The sequence below is a fragment of the Ursus americanus genome, chromosome 35 (genome assembly GCF_024610735.1).
Source record: "Ursus americanus isolate L20-20 chromosome 35, mUrsAme1.1.p, whole genome shotgun sequence".
Taxonomy (NCBI): Eukaryota; Metazoa; Chordata; class Mammalia; order Carnivora; family Ursidae; genus Ursus; species Ursus americanus.
The window spans coordinates 16773341-16794021 of NC_142161.1; the positions used below are offsets into that span (position 1 = coordinate 16773341).

The following is a 20681-nucleotide window of genomic DNA, read 5'->3' on the forward strand; positions in this document are numbered from 1 at the left end:
TAGGGTCAAAACCTCTAAAAAAACCAAAGTCTGGCCCAAAATTAAGTATCAAGAATCACACATATTCAGAAACTAACAGATCATGAACAGGGCAGTTAGTTAGATGGTGCTCTCACTTCTGGATAGCTTCCTACTGATAAATTTCAAGTTTAAAACTCTAAGTACAGCAAGCTAATGTAAGAAGCAAGAAAGGAGGAATTAGATTTTTACTTCTTTTAAATGAAGATGCATACAGAGAATCTGAGTCAAGATTTAAGCCAGCCCTACTAGTAAAAATGAGAATAATAAAGTAATTGGCCAGGGTTTGTGAGAAGCACTCAGCTATGGTAAATGTAGAAAACCAGTCAGTATTATTTGAATGTATGTTGAAGTGTAGCAATTTTATTGGCACTTCAAATCCATTTGTTATTGATATTGATGCTATGAATGATGTTAAGCATAGTTTAAAAAATTCAATAGCAATGGAAATTCAGCAAAAAAAATGTTATCAAATATAAGTATTTAAACACGGAAGCTTATTTTTAAATGACAAAGAATTATAATAATTAACATGAAAGATTACCAGAAATAAGCTGAAATAATAAAAAGCATGATTATTACCACACTAGAAATGTCAATGAATAGACAGCTGTTAAAATATTTTGGTAAAATCATACTAAAAGGAGCTTTAAATAATGAAAGAGAGTAGTACCTGCACTTTTCTATGTACCTTGGATTATCTGAAGGTACTTACAAAATTTTTTGAAACTATTTCTTCTGCTCTCCAAATGAAATATTTTTTTAATCCAGTATTGAGGTAGACACTGGGTATCAAGCATTGAGGTAGACACTGGGTATCTACCCAGTGGATATCACAGGTAAATAAGATTAAAGGCAGCAGCATCTGCCATCACTGAGTTTATTATAATCTAGGAAGGAATATTGACAAGTAAACAGTAATTACAATAGGAGAAATATATGGTACTCTAGGAACACTAGGAAAACTTGGGTCAGTCAGGGAAGGTTTTATAGTTGTAAAAAGCATGCATGTTCCATTAACTCTGTGGGTTATGTTTCTAGTCTTTTTTTTTTTAAGATTTTATTTATTTATTTGACAGAGTGAGCACAGCAGGGAGAGAGGCAGAGGGAGAAGCAGACTCCCCACTGAGCAGGGATCCCGATGTAGGACTAGATCCCAGGACCCTGAGATCATGACCTGAGCTGAAGGCAGATGTTTCACCAACTGAGCCACCCAGACACCCCATGTTTCTAGTCTTGATTATCAGTTAGAAGAACATGCTGTAGAAAATGGTCTAAAATTGAAGATTCAGGAGCGCCTGGGTGGCTCAGTCGGTGAAACATCTGCCTTCGGCTCAGGTCATGATCTCGGGGTGCTGGAATCAAGTCCTGCATCAGGCTCCCTGCTCAGCGGTGCGCCTGCTTCTCCCTCTGCCTGCTGTTCCCCCTGCTTGTGCTCTCTCTCACTCTCTCTCAAATAAATAAAATCTTTTTAAAAAAAAATTGAAGATTCAACCTCTTCCTCAAAATATGATTTTGAAGTATCAAATATGCTATGGCATATGTACAATATTCACTGACTACAGAAATAACAACACAAAACCTAAATGGATCCACATCCTTAATTTAAAGCCCTTGGGACTATATGTTGTGTTTCAGAATTTAAAATTTTTCAAATTTTATAAAGGTAATATGATATATATTTTTCTCTTTAATTATGTAACACCAATTGTTCTAGAGAAGCACAATTTAATGAAACATATGAATTGTCACCCTCAATCAGGTTTTCCTGCTACATGAGTTTGCAGCAAACATAAAAATCTTTTGGCTTTTAGGAGCTTTATGAATTTTGGAATTATACATTAAAGGATTTCATGTGAATATAGCCTCCTTTTCCATTAAAAGGTAGTTGGACCTGATAAATTAACTAAAAGGATGCCTGGTGAAGATTTACATTATTGTTATACCTTTGATACCAATCATTGACATTAAGAGGGAAGATCTCACCCACTCCTCTATGATGGTGTACTGACTATCCCTCAGTAGTAGGGAGCATCAGTGGAAAAAATAGAGACTATTTTAATGGCTTCTTTAAAGGAGTATGTCTAAAAGATTATGCCATATCAAAAGTCGTTTAATTTTTAGGGACAGAAGAATCACAAAAGAGTGAGAACTACTTTAAAATGAGAATTTTAATAATTTTATTGAATATGAACCTTTCCAAGTTAATATTTATGCCAAGGCTCTGGTCAGGGTAGTTGTTGCATATATGCTGCTTTATAATACCAGTGGATGCAGTAACTTAATGGATTAGACTGAGTTTATTTTCAGGAATTTGTCACAAGTGGGAACTTTTTACATTTCAACATTTTCTCCAAAACTTTATCTCACTGCAGTTAAAGTTTTTTTCTGGAATTTCATTAGTCAGTTAAGTTCCATGTTTAGTGAGATGCATAACCACCTATTAGTTGGGTTAAGTAAAAAGAACACACATTAAAGATTTTTTGAAAGAGGGATTTGTGGTTTTATCTGGAAAAGCTAGCTCCAGCTAGCTTTTGAGGGATGGGCCTCTAAAGGAGAAGACAAACTGTAGGAACTATTAAAATCATTTTTTAGAGCATCAGGTTTTCATTGGAGCCCAAATGCAAGCTGTTTTGACCTTCTTCCTTAAAGACTTTTTCCTCACAATTCTGTGAATGTGATCACTGTTTTAAGCAAAACATTTTGCCTGTCATGAATAAGAATTTATACTGATGTGTGCAAGAAAAGTGAAGGTAAATGTGTATGTTTTCATAGTGCTAAAAAAATTAGCTTTGAAATTATAGTCTCTAAAATGCTATCCACTTCCTTACAGACTTTCAAAAATATAAGCACCAATTGTTAATTTCCAGCCAATGCAAAACATTATAAAATTATAATTTAACTCTTTAAAAATCGCTATATGCATGTATCTTTTACAGACTAGAGTACAAATTGTGTGAGAAAAGAATTTGGGCTTGCTTCTTTGGGTTTGTTTGTTTGTTTGTTTGTTTGTTTGTTTGTTTGTTTTAATCTGCTGTTACAAATAATGTTACAAGTGAGCAACCTCCTTTAAACATACTTATATGTAGTTTTTCAATAGATCAATAGGATAAATTTCTAGAAATGAAAAGCGTAAGTTTCAAAAAAGTGTGCCTTTTTAAGTCTAAGTCATACCAAATTCTTGTTTTTAAAAATTTATATTGACAACTGATAATTTGTAAGAATGCTATTTCCCCAAGCTTTACTACTATTTAGTATTATTGAGATTTTTAACCTTCCAAAATGAAAGATAAAAAATTATATCTCATTTCAATATGCACTACTTTAATTATGAATAAAGTGAAGCAGCTTTATATATTTTTATTTACATTTTTCTTTGAACTTCCTGTTCATGACTTTTTCCCATTTTTGTATTGGATTGTTTATTGATTTTTAAGACCTTTGGGATAGTAAATAAATCAGCTTCTTATTTAATGTATTATGAACATTTTTCCCCATTTAAAACTTTGCTTACATTATTTTTTTCAACAGAGAAGTTGTGTTTTTTTTTCTCTTACAGTGTCAGATTTGTTATATTGTGGTATTATATGATAACTAAGGCAGCTTGCCTTCTCTTGAGTTGCTTATTTGAGGTTTTTTAATGTTATTATTTATGATTATCTGCCTAGAAAAAGCATTAGAAATATTTATAGCCATGGTCTTTGTGTTCTTTTTTTTTTTCTTTTAAACAAAAGATTGTTTTTATTAATGAGTAGTCCAGTGGGTTTTTATACCTTAATACTAATTCAGGTTGGTTTATCTTCGCAAATAAGCTATTTAGTCATGTTCTTCAGCCATAAATCTCCCCTGCCAAAGTAAATATCCTGCATGGATAGAACAAACAGGATCAAAACACAATGAGAGGCTTGAACGCTTAGATGCTGGATTGGCTTCATTAGGGTGTGGGAGATGAAAGGGAAGTACCTGAGAGAGCCTTGACTGTATAAAGAAATCTGTCTTTCAATTCAAATCATCTTTTTAAATATTGTAAATACTTAACAAAATTGTACAGCCTTAATATGTGATGTCAAAAAATAACAGAATAAATCTTTGTATAGCATATGTCCCCTTAATTTATTTTTCTGGGAAATTTCTAGCTATGAAAAATAAAATTATAAAACTGTGAATGGTATGCATACTGAATATAAATACTTTACAGCCACATATAATTTTTAAGCTCTCTGTCAGTCTCATAGGATTCCTGCACCTGGGGAGAGTTCAGCAAAATATAAGTGAGGATGGGAAGAGAAAGAGGTTACATTTTTCTCTTTTAAATGCCCTCTTGATCACTTTAATAGTTATGTGCATGTGTTCATTTTTACCAAGAGATGTATTAATTAATAGTTTTGATAGGCCACACATTTTAAAAATGCTTTTTAATCATAATACATATTTTTTCAAATTACTAAAACAATTTACATTAATTTTTATTAAAAATTTAAATATCACTAAGCAACTTGGCATTTTTACAAGATGTTTTCATATATTACATACCGTTTCATAACCTAAATCACTTAATATATGATTAATAACTTTATGTCTAAACCTTATAATCTTTTACTAAGTGGTCTAAATGGCTCTAAATCTAACTGTATGGTTGTACCATAATTATTTAACTAATTAATTATTGTTACTATTGAGTTGATTTAAAATACTGCTGCAGTGGACACTCTTGCAGCTAAATACTTGCACATATCTGCAGTTATTGCAGGGGATACAAATTCCTGGAAGTGGAAGTACTGAGTTAAAAAGTATTTAGAATTGCTAGAAAAGATTTCTATTAACTAGAAAAACAATTAGACTATTTATAGAACTGCAAATTTTAAACCTCTTCAGGTACATGGAAAAGAGAGAAATATAGTGCTGAGTTTTTTATAGTAGATAGGTAATATTTCATCTTGTCCTCTAATAATAAAATACATTACCATAAATACTTTCTATGGTAAGAATGACCTAATTGTAAAAGCTGTTTATATAAAGATATACAGTGATAGCAGGAATTTCATTGGGATGTACTTCTTATGGTACAAGGACTAAGAAAAATTTTTTTTAATTTCTATACTTTTTAAATTATGGCTTTTTTATATCCTTCAAAGACGTTGGCACATAATAGAGCAGAATGATGTGAAGCTGAAAAAGGCAGAGTGTGCATCCCATCAAAGGGCTGCCTAACAGTAGTTCAGATTGAGAAAGTTTAGACAGGAGTTAATAGCTCGCTTTGAGGATAGTAAGTCATCTACTGTTCTCAGTAAGCATGTCAAAATAGTGGACCAGTACTTTTGACAGGTTAATATGAATGGTTTAAGACTTTGGGTGTATGTACATAGCATTAGAAGCACGCCGCCTATGAAAACTGTTTGGCAAAAAGGTAACAATTATGAGTAAGATGAACTCTTTCAACTGTGCATTTACGGCTGGCAGTACCTTTCCTCCTCACCATTTCATTGTCAGCCTTGATACAGAGAGCTTCTTGGTCTGACTACATACTACATGCAATTAAAAATAAATTCTTCTTGAAAAGATATGGTAACTTAGAAATATGGGGAGAAGGAACAAATTTGGATTTTATTTCCATCTGTTACTGTTATTACAAGATACGGGGAAAGACTGTAAAAACTCACAAAAAAGCTTTGTATCATGTCCTTAGCACTCTCTTAAATTTGGCAGTGTAAATAAACAGTGTGCTATAAGGCTCCTGCCCATAAGAAGCTTAAAGCATGGGTATTTAGTTGTTTCCAAATACTGCTGCAGTGAACATGCTTCTAGTTAAAAATTTAGAGAGGGCACAAATCCCTGGAAGTGGAATTGTTGGGATCAAGATAATATGACATCTTGTATCTGCATATAATGCTAGTAGTATATTCATATATATATTTCACCTTGTTTTTTAAAAAATCATTTCATAGACTAGAATGGTAGTGAATAACCTCTTAATGGTTCAGTGCAGGTAATGTAGAGAAAAGGAATGCCTCAGGGAAATTGAACTTGGCCCTCTGGAATGAGTGGGATACAAATAAGCAGAGAGGAAAGGAGAGAGTGTAGAAGAGAGAAACAGCATAAATGAAGCAAAGGTACACATGTGAATATATTTTATGAGAAGAGATAGTACAGAGTTCAACCTGGCAGGAACAGAGGTCCCTGTGGGCTATCAGATAGGCGAGACAGCCTGAATTACTGAGAGCTTTCACAACGATGCAAAGGCAGTTTGATTTCATGTGATAGGGAGTAAGAAACCAGTGTCGAGTTTTGAAGGCAGCAAAGGTTACCTGAAAGAAACAGCATTTTAGGAACACCGGGCTCTCTTAGCACTGTGGAAGATTAATTGAAGCAGGCTGGTTTTAGAAGTAAAAGTACCAGTTAAGAAACAATGATAATAGGGGCGCCTGGGTGGCACAGCGGTTGGGCGTCTGCCTTCGGCTCAGGGCATGGTCCCAGCGTTGTGGGATCGAGCCCCACATCAGGCTCCTCTGCTATGAGCCTGCTTCTTCCTCTCCCACTCCCCCTGCTTGTGTTCCCTCTCTCGCTGGCTGTCTCTATCTCTGTCAAATAAATAAATAAAATCTTTAAAAAAAAAAAAAAAGAAACAATGATAATAATATAGTATAATAATAACAGACAGCTGGTGTGCTAGAGTAGGCTGGTAGCAGGGAGAATGGAAGAAAGGGATTCATATCAGAAACACTATAGAGAAAAACTATGATTTGGTGACTAAAGAGATGTGAAGGGTAAAAAAGTAGTCGGTATTTTAAGATTTTCTGGCTAAGAGATAGGAATGACACAGTGCCATCAACAGAATGTCTTTAGTTCAGTGCTAAGAACTAATTTCATTTTCTTTTTATGTAACCCTAACTTATAAACTTATGAGAAAAAAATATTAAGTTGAGTTTGAGAACAGTACTGTCAGATGGCAGATATAAAACTCATCAAAATTGGCTTCCAGAAACTGAAAAGCAAAAGAAGGGGAAGGCTTCTAAGGATTCTTCTCTGGGAATAATAGAAATACTCATGAGAATGTCTTTGGAATGATAGCAATTTAGATTATATAACCCTATTTCCCACATAATTAAACTCTTCCTGTGGAGTTTAGTGCTAAAAGTCAGAATGTCCAAAGTTATTCTGAATGATAAAGATTATTCTTAAGAGCTGTATCTCAAGCCATTCAAAGATAGGCCAAATGTCAAGGCTGTGGTTTGAGGTGTCATTCTTCAAAAGGCAATATGTACCTCTGCTACTGGGCAAACAGCAGATCAGTTCCTGAGGTGATATCATTGGTGATATCAGAATTCTCTGAACCAGGCTGGTGGGCGAATATTTAAAAGTCCAGATACAAGCAGCTGAGAGCAGCATGTAGAAAGAATTTTTATAATTATTTTGTTTCAAAATGCACATGATGAGGATAGGCTATTAGCACAGATTTACAAAAATTATTCATTCATATCATCTAGGTTATTTACTCAAAGAAATATTTTTTTTAAGATTTTATTGATCTATTTGAGAGAGAGAGAGAGCACACGTGGCTTAGAGGGAGAAGCAGGCTGCCCGTGGAGCAGGAAGCCTGATGTGGGGCTCAATTCCAGGACCCTGGGATCATGACCTGAGCTGAAGGCAGATGCTTAACCAGCTGAGCCTCACAGGTGCCCTGTCAAAGAAATATTTCTACTAAATTTAGGTAACAAAACACATACCAGAAGATGTAAGCACTACCATATTGCCCAAACCTAAACTAATCTAAGGAAAAATAACAACAAATCATAATTCATGTATCATGCTTTATAGAATATTTGAAAAACTTTTAGGATTTTACCAGGAGGTGAGTTTGAGGCTCTTTTCTTCACACGCAGATGAGAATTGCTCTACTGATTAAGATAAAGAATAGTTTTCATTGGCCTTACAAATTGCTCTCTATGGGGTGCCTGGGTGGCTCCGTCAGTTGGGCTGGGCATCTGCCTTCCACTCAGATATGAGGACTCGAGTCCTGCTCAACGTGAGCCTGCTTCTCCCTTTGCCCCTCCCCCTGCTCGTGTTTCTATCTCTTTCTCTATCAAATAAATAAAATCTTAAAAAAACAAATTGCTCTCTAGTACTTAGTAAATCAGAATCATTATAAACATATAAGGCCTTACTTATTATCTTTGCTACCAAGTATATGGTAGTTTCTAGAATATAAAAATATGTATTATAACTGCAAATTCTGTAAGTCTAAAGGAAATCATATGAAAAATCTATCTTGGTGAATAAGTTACTGTAAATAAATTAGAACATAAGTATAATTCACATTTAAGATCATTGTAAATCAGTCTCTGAGGCAGTTTGCTAATTTCCTGTCAGCTCAAAAGAGTTATTGTATCCCTATGTCACTAACATACTACCAATGAATAATCCTAATACCGAGAATAAAGCCCATTAATCCCTAATACTAACACTTTAACACATATAAGAAAGAAGTATGTGATTTAATTTCAAGGCTTCTATGCTGCTTGAAAAGTATTAACTGTGAAGTGAATGGATATTGAAGAATGGAAATTACATTTACAAGTGGCATATAAAAATCAGAAATCAGAAAGAAATGAAAATCAGTCAGAAATGCTCATCTTTCTGTGCATCCAGAATTCCTTATCTATAAAATACTGTGTGTGTGTGTGTGTGTGTGTGTGTGTGTGTGTGTGTGTGTGTAATAGACACTGTTTTTGAGATGGATGAAAGTATAAACCTCTTATGTATGTGGTGTTAATCTTTATAACATTTTCCTTTTATATGTTGTTCTGATGCAATTTTAGTTAAATAATTATGCTCTATGACTATTATGTATCATAAACTTTTCAGAGAAATCTGCCTTTTCATGGTTATATTACTTTGCTAAATTTTGATGTTTTAGGAAGATTGATTTATTTATATAAAGAATTTAGGACTGTATATAAAATACATGAGTCTGATAACATACAGTTTGTAAGCTGCCAGAAATTAGCGGTGACTACCTAGCAGCCTAATAATATCACGAGTGAGATTAAACCTCAAACTTCTATTTACTGTATCCTTATCTTGAAACCAAGGATCAGTTCTCCATAGGAAAAAAAAATTTAAGGACAATATAATTGAGCAGTTTTCAAAACACTTAGAAGGAAACGACTTATCACTCTTAATTTTCAACAGAAGTCACTCTGAAATAGTGAAACTGATATTTTAAATAGGACAATGATACATCAACAGATAGTCCCTTTCAGTCTAAAAGAAATAAAGAACTTCTGTATACTTTCAGATTAACTTAAGCAGGTGTTCATACGGGTTGTCCTAGAGGCTGGGGAGCTGGGACAGAACACAAAAGCCAGAATAAGAAAAGGAAGAGGAATCTTCCCACAAATCTGCATCCTTTTTCAATATACCACTATCATACCCTGTTTCAATTCTTAGAAATCAAGCGTTTTTAATGAAGTAATTTAAATGGTTAACCTTGTTATCAATTTGCTTTTCGTTTTTTTTGCCATGTGCCTGTTTATTTTTCACCCTGAAGCTTCTCCCACAGAAGATGCATCAGTAGGCAATGCTTGGGTGGCTCAGTCGGTTAAGCGTCTGCCTTCCACTCAGGTCATGATCCCAGAGTCCTGCATTGGGCTCCCTGCTCTGTGAGGAGTCTGCTTCTCCCTCTGCCCCTCCCCTGCCTTGTGATCTCTCTCTCAAGCTCTCTCTCTCTCTCTCTCAAATAAATAAATAAAATCTAAAAAAAATTTTGGGAGAGACCTGAACACAGTGAATCAAGGCAGTAGTAAGAGTCTTTTTAAATGCATTCTTTGATTTCTACTTAATCTCAAAGATTTTAGGATTAACAGGGGAGACAAATGCTTGATTCTAATTGTCATAGCATATCCATGTAAACTTACCAAGGACATGTTAACCAGGCTAAGATTTTTGTCTTTAAAGATTTAGTTAGTTAGTTGTGAGGGTGAGGGTTAGTGGGGGGAGGGGCAGAAGGAGCCAGAGAGAAGCAGACCCCCCACTGAGCCCAGAGCCCTAGGCTGAGCTCAGTTCCACAGCCCTGAGATCATGACCTGAGCCCAAATCTAGAGTCAGCCCTTATCTGACTGTGTCACCCAGGTCCCCCCAGGCTAAGATTTTTAACACAATCTTTTGTCGAGACTTTTTAAAAGTTTCCCTAATCATTTGCATTGGTAATATTTTCTAAGAAAAAGACAAATATCTTTTAAACCTGTTTTATAATTAAAATCTTGGGGCGCCTGGGTGGCTCAGTCAGTTAAGTGTCTGCGTTTGGCTCAGGTCATGATTTCAGGGTCTTGGGATTGAGTCTTGCATTGGGCTCCCTGCGCAACCGTGAGTCTGCTTCTCCCCCTCCCACTGTGTGCTCTCTCTCTCAAATAAATAAATAAATCTTGATAGATAGATAGATAGATAGATAGATAGATAGATAGATAAAGTCTTAAAAGAGGTGCTCATTCAGAATTCCTATTTATTATCTACTTATAATGAAATATTTGTGATGTCTTTTTCAAAATATTTTATATGAATTTATATAGTAAATAATTGTCCTGTATCTTCTTTCCTTCAGTAAATTTGCCTGGTTATAATTACTTTGGCTTTCTACATTCCTGCCAGAATCAATTTTTCCCTCATTTTCTCCATTATAATTATATTTGAAATCTTATTTTAGTTATTAATTTTATAATGTTCTGTTCCAGATAAATAAATTATGCCCATTTCCAAATTAACCACAATTTATTATTAACACTGAGTTTGCTAACAAGAATACAAAAATGTTTTAGGCCTTAAATTTTATAAAAATCTATTTCTAAATCCACATTTATTTAATAGTGAACCTGTTCAAAAAAAAATGGCATCTTTTTTGGATGCATAATACCATCATAGTGTTGTTAAGTTGGTGGTATTTTGGAATTCGTTATTTACTTTTAATAGAGAATGACTCATGGACTTTTCAGTGAAGTTTTTTAGTAAATATATCTTGAATGTTGAAACACAGGTAGACCAACCCTCAAAATTAAATTTAAAAATAGAGTAAGTGCCGTGTGCTGTGGACCATCCTAGGCATGATATCAACTTTTTTTTTTTTTTTTAAGATTTTTTTTTTTTTTTTGTATTCGACAGAGAGAGAGACAGCCAGCGAGAGAGGGAACACAAGCAGGGGGAGTGGGAGAGGAAGAAGCAGGCTCATAGCGGAGGAACCTGATGTGGGGCTTGATCCCATAACGCCGGGATCACGCCCTGAGCCGAAGGCAGACGCTTAACCGCTGTGCCACCCAGGCGCCCCATAGGCATGATATCAACTGAAGCAAGCAGTGGTCTACAAACTCATCGTATTTGCCAAATATCATCACAGCCCAGAAACTCTTGTTTCCATGCCACAAATCATCAGGTAGACCTATTTGGGTATCTGTTAAAGCCCAAATTAAGCCCTTTAACCAATAAAATAAACCAAGTAAGGCCTCAAGAGGCCTTAGTGATTTCAGTATTACCCTCTTGCTGATGTGTTCACTAGGTAAATAAGTCTTATCTGGTTGAGGAGATACCACAGAAAGAGAGAGTCCTAGCAGAAGTCAGCACCACCTGTCATGCACATGACCACCCCACCCCAGATGACTACAGCTGAAGGAGTGATGCCAGGAAAGGCTAGCGGAATTGCCCAGCTGCTCCAAGCCCAAATTGACAAAATTAAATAGCTGCTGTTTTAAGCCACCATGTTTTGTGTGGTTTATTGTAAAGCAGCAATAAATGAAAAAGAAATACTGTGTATGTCCAAAATAGGAGAGACTTGGCTTGGCGTGGAAGGCAAAGCAGGCTAAGTATTAGTGATATTAGTATCAGTATTAGAGTATTAGTGTAAGCTGATAGTGAAACATGGGAACATTAAAATAGAAGTAAAAGTCTAAATCAAGGAAGATATCAGCCCCACTTCCCTTTATAATGATTAAACTGGATTATTATATAGGGCAAATTTTTTTTAAGATTTTATTTATTTCTTTATTTATTTGTTTATTTTAGAGAGAAAGAGTGTGGGGGAGGGGACACAGGGAGAGAGAGAATCTCAAGCAGACTCCCTGCTGAGTGTGGAGCCTGGCATGGGACTTGATCCTATGACCCTGAGATCACTACCCAAGCCGAAATCAAAGAGTTGAACATTCAACCAACTGGGCCACCCAGGTGCCCTAGGGGCAATATTTTTAAGACACTGGACATAGTAGAGAATATGCACAAAAAATATGAATAATAGTGAGCAGTCTACCAACTTTAAGGTACCAGCCATTTGAAGACTGGAATTGTAAATAATAAAATACCATAAAGACATGACAGCTCTCTTAACATTTTCACAATACCTCATATGGAAATCAAGTAGGCTAACGATTTAAAGGGTAGGTCTAGGTAGATGAGTGGGAGATTCAAGGAGGCAGTTTCCAATTAAAATAAGGAATGATTTTTGGCTGTATAATTCTTATTCCATTCCCCATTTTTACCACTGTCTACCAAGTCTTGTTACTACCTTCTTCACCATGACTTGTCAACCCACTCTCCTATCTTACTCCTACCCTGACCTTTTCACTTACAAACTCTTTCTTCATTGTGTTTCAAATGTACAGTCTTTTCTCAACTTCATTCTTTCCTCATATAATATTTACTTATTTCTTATGTATTCTTTTGTGAAGAAGAATGAAATTGATGATCCATATTTAAATGGCCATGTCTCTATATATTCATAAATATATGTGTATATGTCCATTTTTATTAGCATCAGTGTATCTTAGTCTGTATTCCTCGGTTACATTTTGTAGCTAAAACAGAGCAAGAACTTCTTACTTCATCATTTACAATTTATGCACAGGAGAGTGGGAGCACTCCATCTATTACTATTCTCTTTCATAGCTCTGTGATTTTTTTCCCTCCCCATCTTTCTCTCCTTTTCTTTATTCCTCTGATCTCAGCTCTTTTCAGTCTGCTTTTTGGAACCTTCTTTGCATTGTTACTACCTTGCATCTATCCACAACTTCCACACTGAATGTTTCACACACATTCTACCTGAAACTTGAATTTACCAAGGACACTTGTTTCCAAGCAGCCCACTAGACACCAGTCTTTTTCCCATACCCAAGTACTAGGAAGGAGAGTTCTGGTTCCCCTTTGCTATGTTCAGACCTTCTGCATTGATGTAAAAACCCTCCCTCCTTTAAGATTTACACCATCCAGCTTTCTCACTCACTATCTCTCCTTTTCAGTGATATCTACTGATCTGATCAGTGCCATTCCCCTAAAATGTATTTCAGGCATCTGATTCAGTGTTTTCCTCTCTACCCCAACTTCTGCATTCATGCTAAGAAACTTCAATATCAGTGTCAGTAATATGCACTATTCTTTTGTCTCTTGAATGCTAATGACTTTTACCTCTTATCCACTTCAGCTACAATGGATATTGGCAGAATTTTCTACATCTGAAATCCTAAGATCAAAGTTGCCTCTTTGACAATAACCACAGCCTTATTCCAACTACTCTTGCTTTTTAGCTTCAACAGAAATCAAGACATCTGGTCCCTTGCTCCTTTCATTTTTTTTTTTTTCTGAACTAATAACCCCTTACAGACTCACTTTCTTCTCTACCCAATGTGAATTCTAGGTTTAATCACTTTCTCTCAAGGATACAGTCTGCTTATACCATTGTCTTGCCTTTTAAGTCATAAACTCTCAATTACTTCTATTATTTGTCCTCCCCAAATTTATCCCCACGGTATAGACCTGATGTGGAAAACAAAAGTCATACTACTATGATGATAGAATCTCCTACTAATTTGTAGTCTCTAGCTGTAGCCGGATCATCAATCTCACCTAATATTTCTTTTACATATTCTAAGTCACCTCCTTTTCTTGTCACATTAAACTTCAGCATTTTCCTCTAGCTTTTACTTTACCCTATGCTTTCAGCAGAGAACTCTGCCTCCTACTCCCTGGGGAAAGTTGAATCTAGCAGACATAACTTCTGTCAGTTAACTTCCTCCATACCTAAATTATCCACAGCTGTATTCCTCCCACCTCTTTCCCCTTGGTCTCCAAGAAAAGTTGTCCAGTCATATTTTTTAAGATAATGCTGTAAGTCGTACTTATGATCCCATCCTCTGAGACCCTACTAAAAAAGGTATCATCTTCTTCTCTTATACTTTAGAGTCTTCCTCTAGTCTTACTCCCATCGTCCACAAATACATTCACATGCCATACATTTCTTTAAGAATTTCTTCAATGGTACATCCCCCTATAATTATAATTCTCTTTAATTTCTAGCTGAGCTGTTATAAAACAGCATGTACTTAGCCTTCAGTTTTTTTAAGATTCTGTTTATTTATTAAAGAGAAAGAGAGACCACGACTGCGAGCACAGAGAGGGGGAGAAGGAGGAAGAAGGAGAGAATCCCAAGCAGATTCCATGCTGAGTGCAAGCCTGACATGGGGCTCTATCCCACAACCCTGAGTTCATGACCTGAGCCAAAACCAAGAGTCAGATGCTTTAACTGATTGAGCCACCCAGGTGCCCCTAGCCTTCAATATTCACATTCCTCTCAGGTTTCCTCCTACTTCCATCATGCCACTAAAACTGCCCCAGAAAGTTGTCATTTTTCCCAATTGCCAAATCAAATGGGCATTTTTCACTTTGGTCTTGTTTAAGTTCTTAACCCTATTGATCACTGCCTTTGTGAAATTCTCTTCTTTGGATTCTGTAACAATACCTATTCTGGATTCATCTTTTACTTACCTGTCTTCTCAAATTCTTTTGCCGATCTCTTAACTTTAAATATTTGTTTTCATTTGATTTCTTTCCTATTCCCACCTCTCTTCTCCTTTTTATTTCTCTTTCTAAGCATTTCCATCTACTCCCATGGCTTCAGTTACAACTTACAGCAACCTAGTCAAGGCCCACCTCTTCAGCCTCATTTCCTACCATTCTCCACCTCTTACTTCATGATCCTGAGAAAACATACTCCCGGTAGGACTTGACCCATATCATGCTTTTCATACCTCTGTGCCTTCACAGATATTATTTCCTCTGTCTTGAATGCTCATCCTGCCCCGCTCCACTCCTGCCCTTCTTAAGATGTCTGTTTCCTTCTTATTCTTCAGTACTTAACTCAGACAAAATCAGGAAGATTTTATATTTATATGCCTTTCCTCCCCTACCCAAACTAGGTTCTGTTTGATATTTGTGTTTATCCTTTTATTACAGCATTTACCAATAACTTACTTGAGTTATCCATGTAAAGATCTACTTCCCCACCTTACTGTTCCTTATAAGCAGGGACCATGCCGTTTTTTGAATAATCGATGCCTAGAACAATACCTGGTACATAGGAGTTACCAAACTCGGTTCCAAATAGATGGAACTGAAATGAAATCTGTATCATAAACCTAGAATTTTGTCTGTAATACAGACTCTTACATCCAGGTATCTACTTAACATTCCCACTTATATGTCCCACCAACACCTCAAATTTATATGTACTAAGCTGAATTCATACACACACACACACACACACACACACACACACACACCCAACAAATTCTTCTAAACTTCCTCTACACCATCTTGGTGACCTCTATCCATCTAGTCACCAAAATCAGATACCCAAGAGAAATCCTTGCCCACCCCATCTCTCCCCACCCTACCCTCTAAAGTCACTACGTCCTTTGGATTCCGTATCCTAGATATCTTTCAGACTTATCTTCTTCCCATTTGCACTGCTGCTGTTATAGTTCAAGCCTTCAAGTCTAACTAGGATATTTTTTATTATGGCAAGGCTTCATAACATAAAATTTTACCAATTAAACCATTTTTAAGTGTACAGTTGTATGGCCTTCAATACATTCGTGTGTTGTGCTCACTAGGGTTATTTTAATAAGGAACTCTCTGGGCTTTCTACCTATAGGCTAACCTGCCTCCATCCCATCCCTACACTCTTGCATTTGGTGTAATCTTTCTAAAGTGCAAATGATGTTACTAGATGAGTTAAAACCCATTCATTGCTTCCCACTGTTTGCATTAGTGGTTTCATCACAAAGTTTTCACAGGTTCACACTGAAATGAGATAGATAGATAGATAGATAGATAGATAGATAGATAGATAGATAAGACAAATTTTTTCGACTTCATGAATGACAACATTAATCAAGATAAATACTGAGGGTGCCTGAGTGGCTCAGTCAGTTAAGGGTATGCCTTCAGCTCAGGTCATGATCCTGGAGTCCCAGGATCGAATCCCACATTGGGTTCCCTGCTCTGTGGGGACTCTGCTTCTCCCTCTGACCTCCCCCTCTCATGCTCTCTCTCTCTCTCTCTCTCTCATTCTCTCTCTCTCAAATAAATAAAATCTTTTAAAAAAAAGATAAATACTGAAACATGCATGGGAGGCAAAATTAATTTCGTTTTAGATAAGCTAAGTATCATATGCCCGTGCAATAAGCAGTTGGGTATGTGAGTCTGAAGCTCAGAAGGGAGTTTGGGGACGGAGGCTTTGTATTTGGAAGTAATAAGCATGTAGGTGGAATCAAGGAAACAACAGTTTTTGAGGAAAGTATGGATAGCATAAAGAAAAAGGTGATAAAATAAATCCACATTAAAAAGACCAGCAGAGGAAAAACAGTCATAATCCTAAAAAAAAAAAAAATTACATTTAAAGTCTTTTTCTCGCCCTGCTGCCATGGATGAAAGCAGGCAAGATCTTTGATACTAATGGCAAACCCTACGTGAAGCATTTCAAGTGGTTTTTCTATCTTCTCTGCTGGATAGAGGTTGTTATGCATCTCTCTTGGATTTCCCTGTTTCTTTCTCCTTGAACAAAAAAAATTTTAAGCCAAATATGTTCGATGGGATAACTTCATTGCCTAAAATAGAAGGAATAATTTTTCCAGAGTAAAAATTGTCAAGCCAATAAGAATTTCCATTCTCACATTAACAGATACAAAAATTACTCTCAAAAATGAGTGAGATTTTTACTTCGGTACAATTCTGTTGGTGATGAGGAATTCGTTCTGTTTTCACTCCTTTCTGTTGCAAAAAAATACACACACACACACACACACACAGTAAGCTTAATTCAAGCCCACCAAAATTTAGAAATACGCCTTAAAAGTTGTAGTGCTTTTGGAAGTAGTATAGCACATCAGAGAGATCAGGGAAGTGGTAATTAGACTCAGTATCATGTCCTAGCACCAAAACTCACTAGCAGCCGGGCTCTGATCAAATTACTGTCTATATATTTTGGTTTTGTCAGCCAGTGATGTCTACTCCATGGAGTTATCATGAAAATTAAGTGTGTGCCTAATTTACTTCTCACAATTCCTGGCACATAGTCAGTATTAAGAATTACTTACCATTTGGGGCGCCTGGATGGCTCAGTTAAGCATCCCACTCTTGATTTTGGCTCAGGTCATCATCTCAGGGTGGCGAGATCAAGTCCCATCAGGCTCCACACTGGGTCTGGAACTTGCTTGAGATTCTCTGTCTCCCTCTCCCTCTGCCCCTCTCCCACCCCACTCTTGCAATCTCTTAAAATTTTTTTAATTAATTAATTTTAAGAAATAAATTAATTTTTTAAAAAAGAATTACCGTTTTGGGGCACCTGGGTGGCTCAGTTGGTTAAGTGAATGCCTTCAGCTCAGGTCATGATCCTGGAGTCCCAGGATCGAGTCCCACATTGGGCTCCCTGCTCAGCAGGGAGTCTGCTTCTCCCCCTGACCCTTCCTCCCTCATGCTCTCTCTCTCTCTTCTCTCTCTCTCTCTCAAATAAATAAAATCTTTTAAAAAAAAAAAAAGAATTACCATTTAAAATATATCACAATATTATCAAGTGAAAAATAAAAGTACATTGGTTAGGAAAATTAATAAATAACTATGTTCATCTACCTGATAGAAGAGTATGTATTCCATTGTAGTACATATATATTATCTAAATACAGAAAATATAAAAATAATGTTAATTGAGAAAATAAGTTTTCTATCTAAAATATAGCTTTAAGATTTTTTTCAAGTTTATATAGAAATCATACTATAGCAAGTAGTAGTTTGCAACTATTATGTCCTAATTACGTGCGCTGTCATTAATTTACTTTCTTAATGTGTTACTAAATGTCGGTGAAATATACCGACAAATACTTTCCCAATTTGACTTCAGTAAGAACTTGAGAAAATTTTTTTTTTTTTTTTTTTTAAAGATTTTATTTATTTATTTGACAGAGATAGAGACAGCCAGCGAGAGAGGGAACACAAGCAGGGGGAGTGGGAGAGGAAGAAGCAGGCTCATAGCGGAGGAGCCTGATGTGGGGCTCGATCCCGTAACGCCGGGATCACGCCCTGAGCCGAAGGCAGACGCTTTAACCACTGTGCCACCCAGGCGCCCCAGAACTTGAGAAAATTTTTAATGAAGCCAAATAACCCATCAACCTATAGTCTGAAACCCATGGCTCTCTTAGTGACCCAAGCCCTCATGGAAGTAGCTCTGAGCTATGAACAAGGAAACCAGGCCCAGATGTGTTACCGTTTTACCGCAGGCCTCGTATAAGGGTTTACTTGTCTGTGCTTCAGTTTCTTCATATTTAAAATGGAGAAATCCTAATCCTAGTTCTAACCCTTTTCTTATTTCACGAAGCCCTTGGGAAACTATCGTTGAGTAACATGTAAAGCAATTGGAACCCAATTTAGTAAGCTACATAATTTTTTAAAGGCTATTGTTGATTTGGAGAGTAAAGAATAGCCTGCAGGCAAATCCTGCAAGGTGCTTCAACAGACGTACACAGCTACCTTCCTGTTGGCACTGTCCATATTTGGCAGGTGTATTCCATTCCTTACAGGAAGGAATAGGTGCTTCATTGTGTTTCAGAAGTCAGTGAGCTTTTACAGAACTAAGTAATTGACATTTTTTTCATTTCTGAGATCAAATTTTCATACATCATTCAACCTGGATAAACCGAGAATGTGGTTGATCTAGTAATTGTTGAAACGTAGTAAAGACAGCGCAAGATGTGATATTTAAATATTTCCTTCTAACCTTTTATCTTAGCAAGATGTAAGAGTTCTAATGGAAATATGTCCTAATGTATAAAAAGGAGACTAAAGTAAATGAGCCTATTAATAAAGGAGAAGTCAAAAGAGGCACAACACCAATTCATCTCAGTAATTGGGGGTTCCATTGATTCTGAATTCATAGTAATAGTAACTCTGCAGAGTCCAGCTTCTTTGACATTATGAAGAAGGTTTTTTTTTTTTATAGTAGTATTAATGATATCATGGTGGAGGGATAAAACTAACCAACTTGAAAGTAATATTTTCTGGCTTTTTTACAATATATGCCAAAAAATGCTGTTAAATGACCTGTCAATATTTCCACTAGAAGTCCTTTTTTAACAGTTAATTGAGGTTACTATCATATATTTAAAATACATTTAAATTTGCATACTGGTATTTTTCTTGCCCCTCCTCCAAAATTTAGGTTAGTGGAACTTTGTCTTAAAGACTTTATGTAATCCTATAAGTCATCATTTAGAGGGTATATAAGATAGCACTAGTTTTTATCACTAGGGAAAATCCAGCTAATACAGATCGGCCTGTGAACACCGTGAATTGTCCAGTGAATCTTCTCATTCAGTAGTCTGAAGCTGTTTTAGTGGACGCGTAATACTTTTGTATAATTTTTTACATTTGAGAAATTTGTAATAATAAACTTAGGTAAGATTTACCTTTTTACTCTAATTACTAACATTTCTCAAAGGAAAGATTTTTGATGCATTGGATTATTTTGTTTCATCCTCTTGTTTTCTGTTAACAGAACTAAGTATACGTTGAATCATCCAATAAACGTGAGCTAGCTTTCAGTGTTGCATGCAGCTTATTAGCCATGTAAACCAAAGTGTATGACATTAAGAATACCCTCATTCCTTTAGTGTCTAGCTCTGTGCTGTGTTTATTTGCAAAGGACCCTCATGCATGGATCCATATAAATGAGGCAAGCTAGAGCAGACTAGACTGTCGCTCACCAGTCTTTGAGGAGGAAGATTGTGTATATGAAAACTGGAAGATTTTTCTGTGTGTAACATCAAATGGGATTTTTTGTTGAGGTTTTATGTTTTCAGTAAAAAAATAATAATAATAAAAGGAAAAAAATTAATGGTCTGATTCCATCATCTCTTGTAAAGCAAAATCTCACTGATCCGAATGAATGTCCTCATTCACCCATAGAGTAGCCTAAGAACACTACAGAATGGACTTCTGAACTTTTGACTTTATTTTCGGTATAATTGGTGAGTTTTTAATCAACTAAAAAAATCACTTATCTTTGACTAGAAACTATAGAATCATTGCTAACCTGTTTATATTACTCAAAATAGAAACTTCTTTTTAAATGTAGTACAGAAAGTCTGGTTTTACTAGCATCAAATCATTTGTGTATATTTAAATGATTTTCATGCCACTAAAATGTGAAGTTTTTTCTAGCTAGCTAATTCCTAATTATTTTCATCAGCTGACTTCATGAGGAAGGAAGAAATGTAACATGTCAGAATCGTGTAACATACCAGTGTGTCACTTATGTAGCTAAGTAACAGGTGTAATAGCGATGGTATTTCTGTATTGAAATA

The 20681-nt window shown here is 35.9% G+C and overlaps 1 protein-coding gene across 1 annotated transcript in view; it reads left to right on the forward strand.

Annotated features, from left to right (window-relative positions):
• Positions 1–20681, forward strand: part of MIPOL1 (mirror-image polydactyly 1) — a 327574-nt gene that overhangs the window by 291955 nt on the left and 14938 nt on the right. The gene's annotated exons all lie outside the window — the stretch shown is intronic.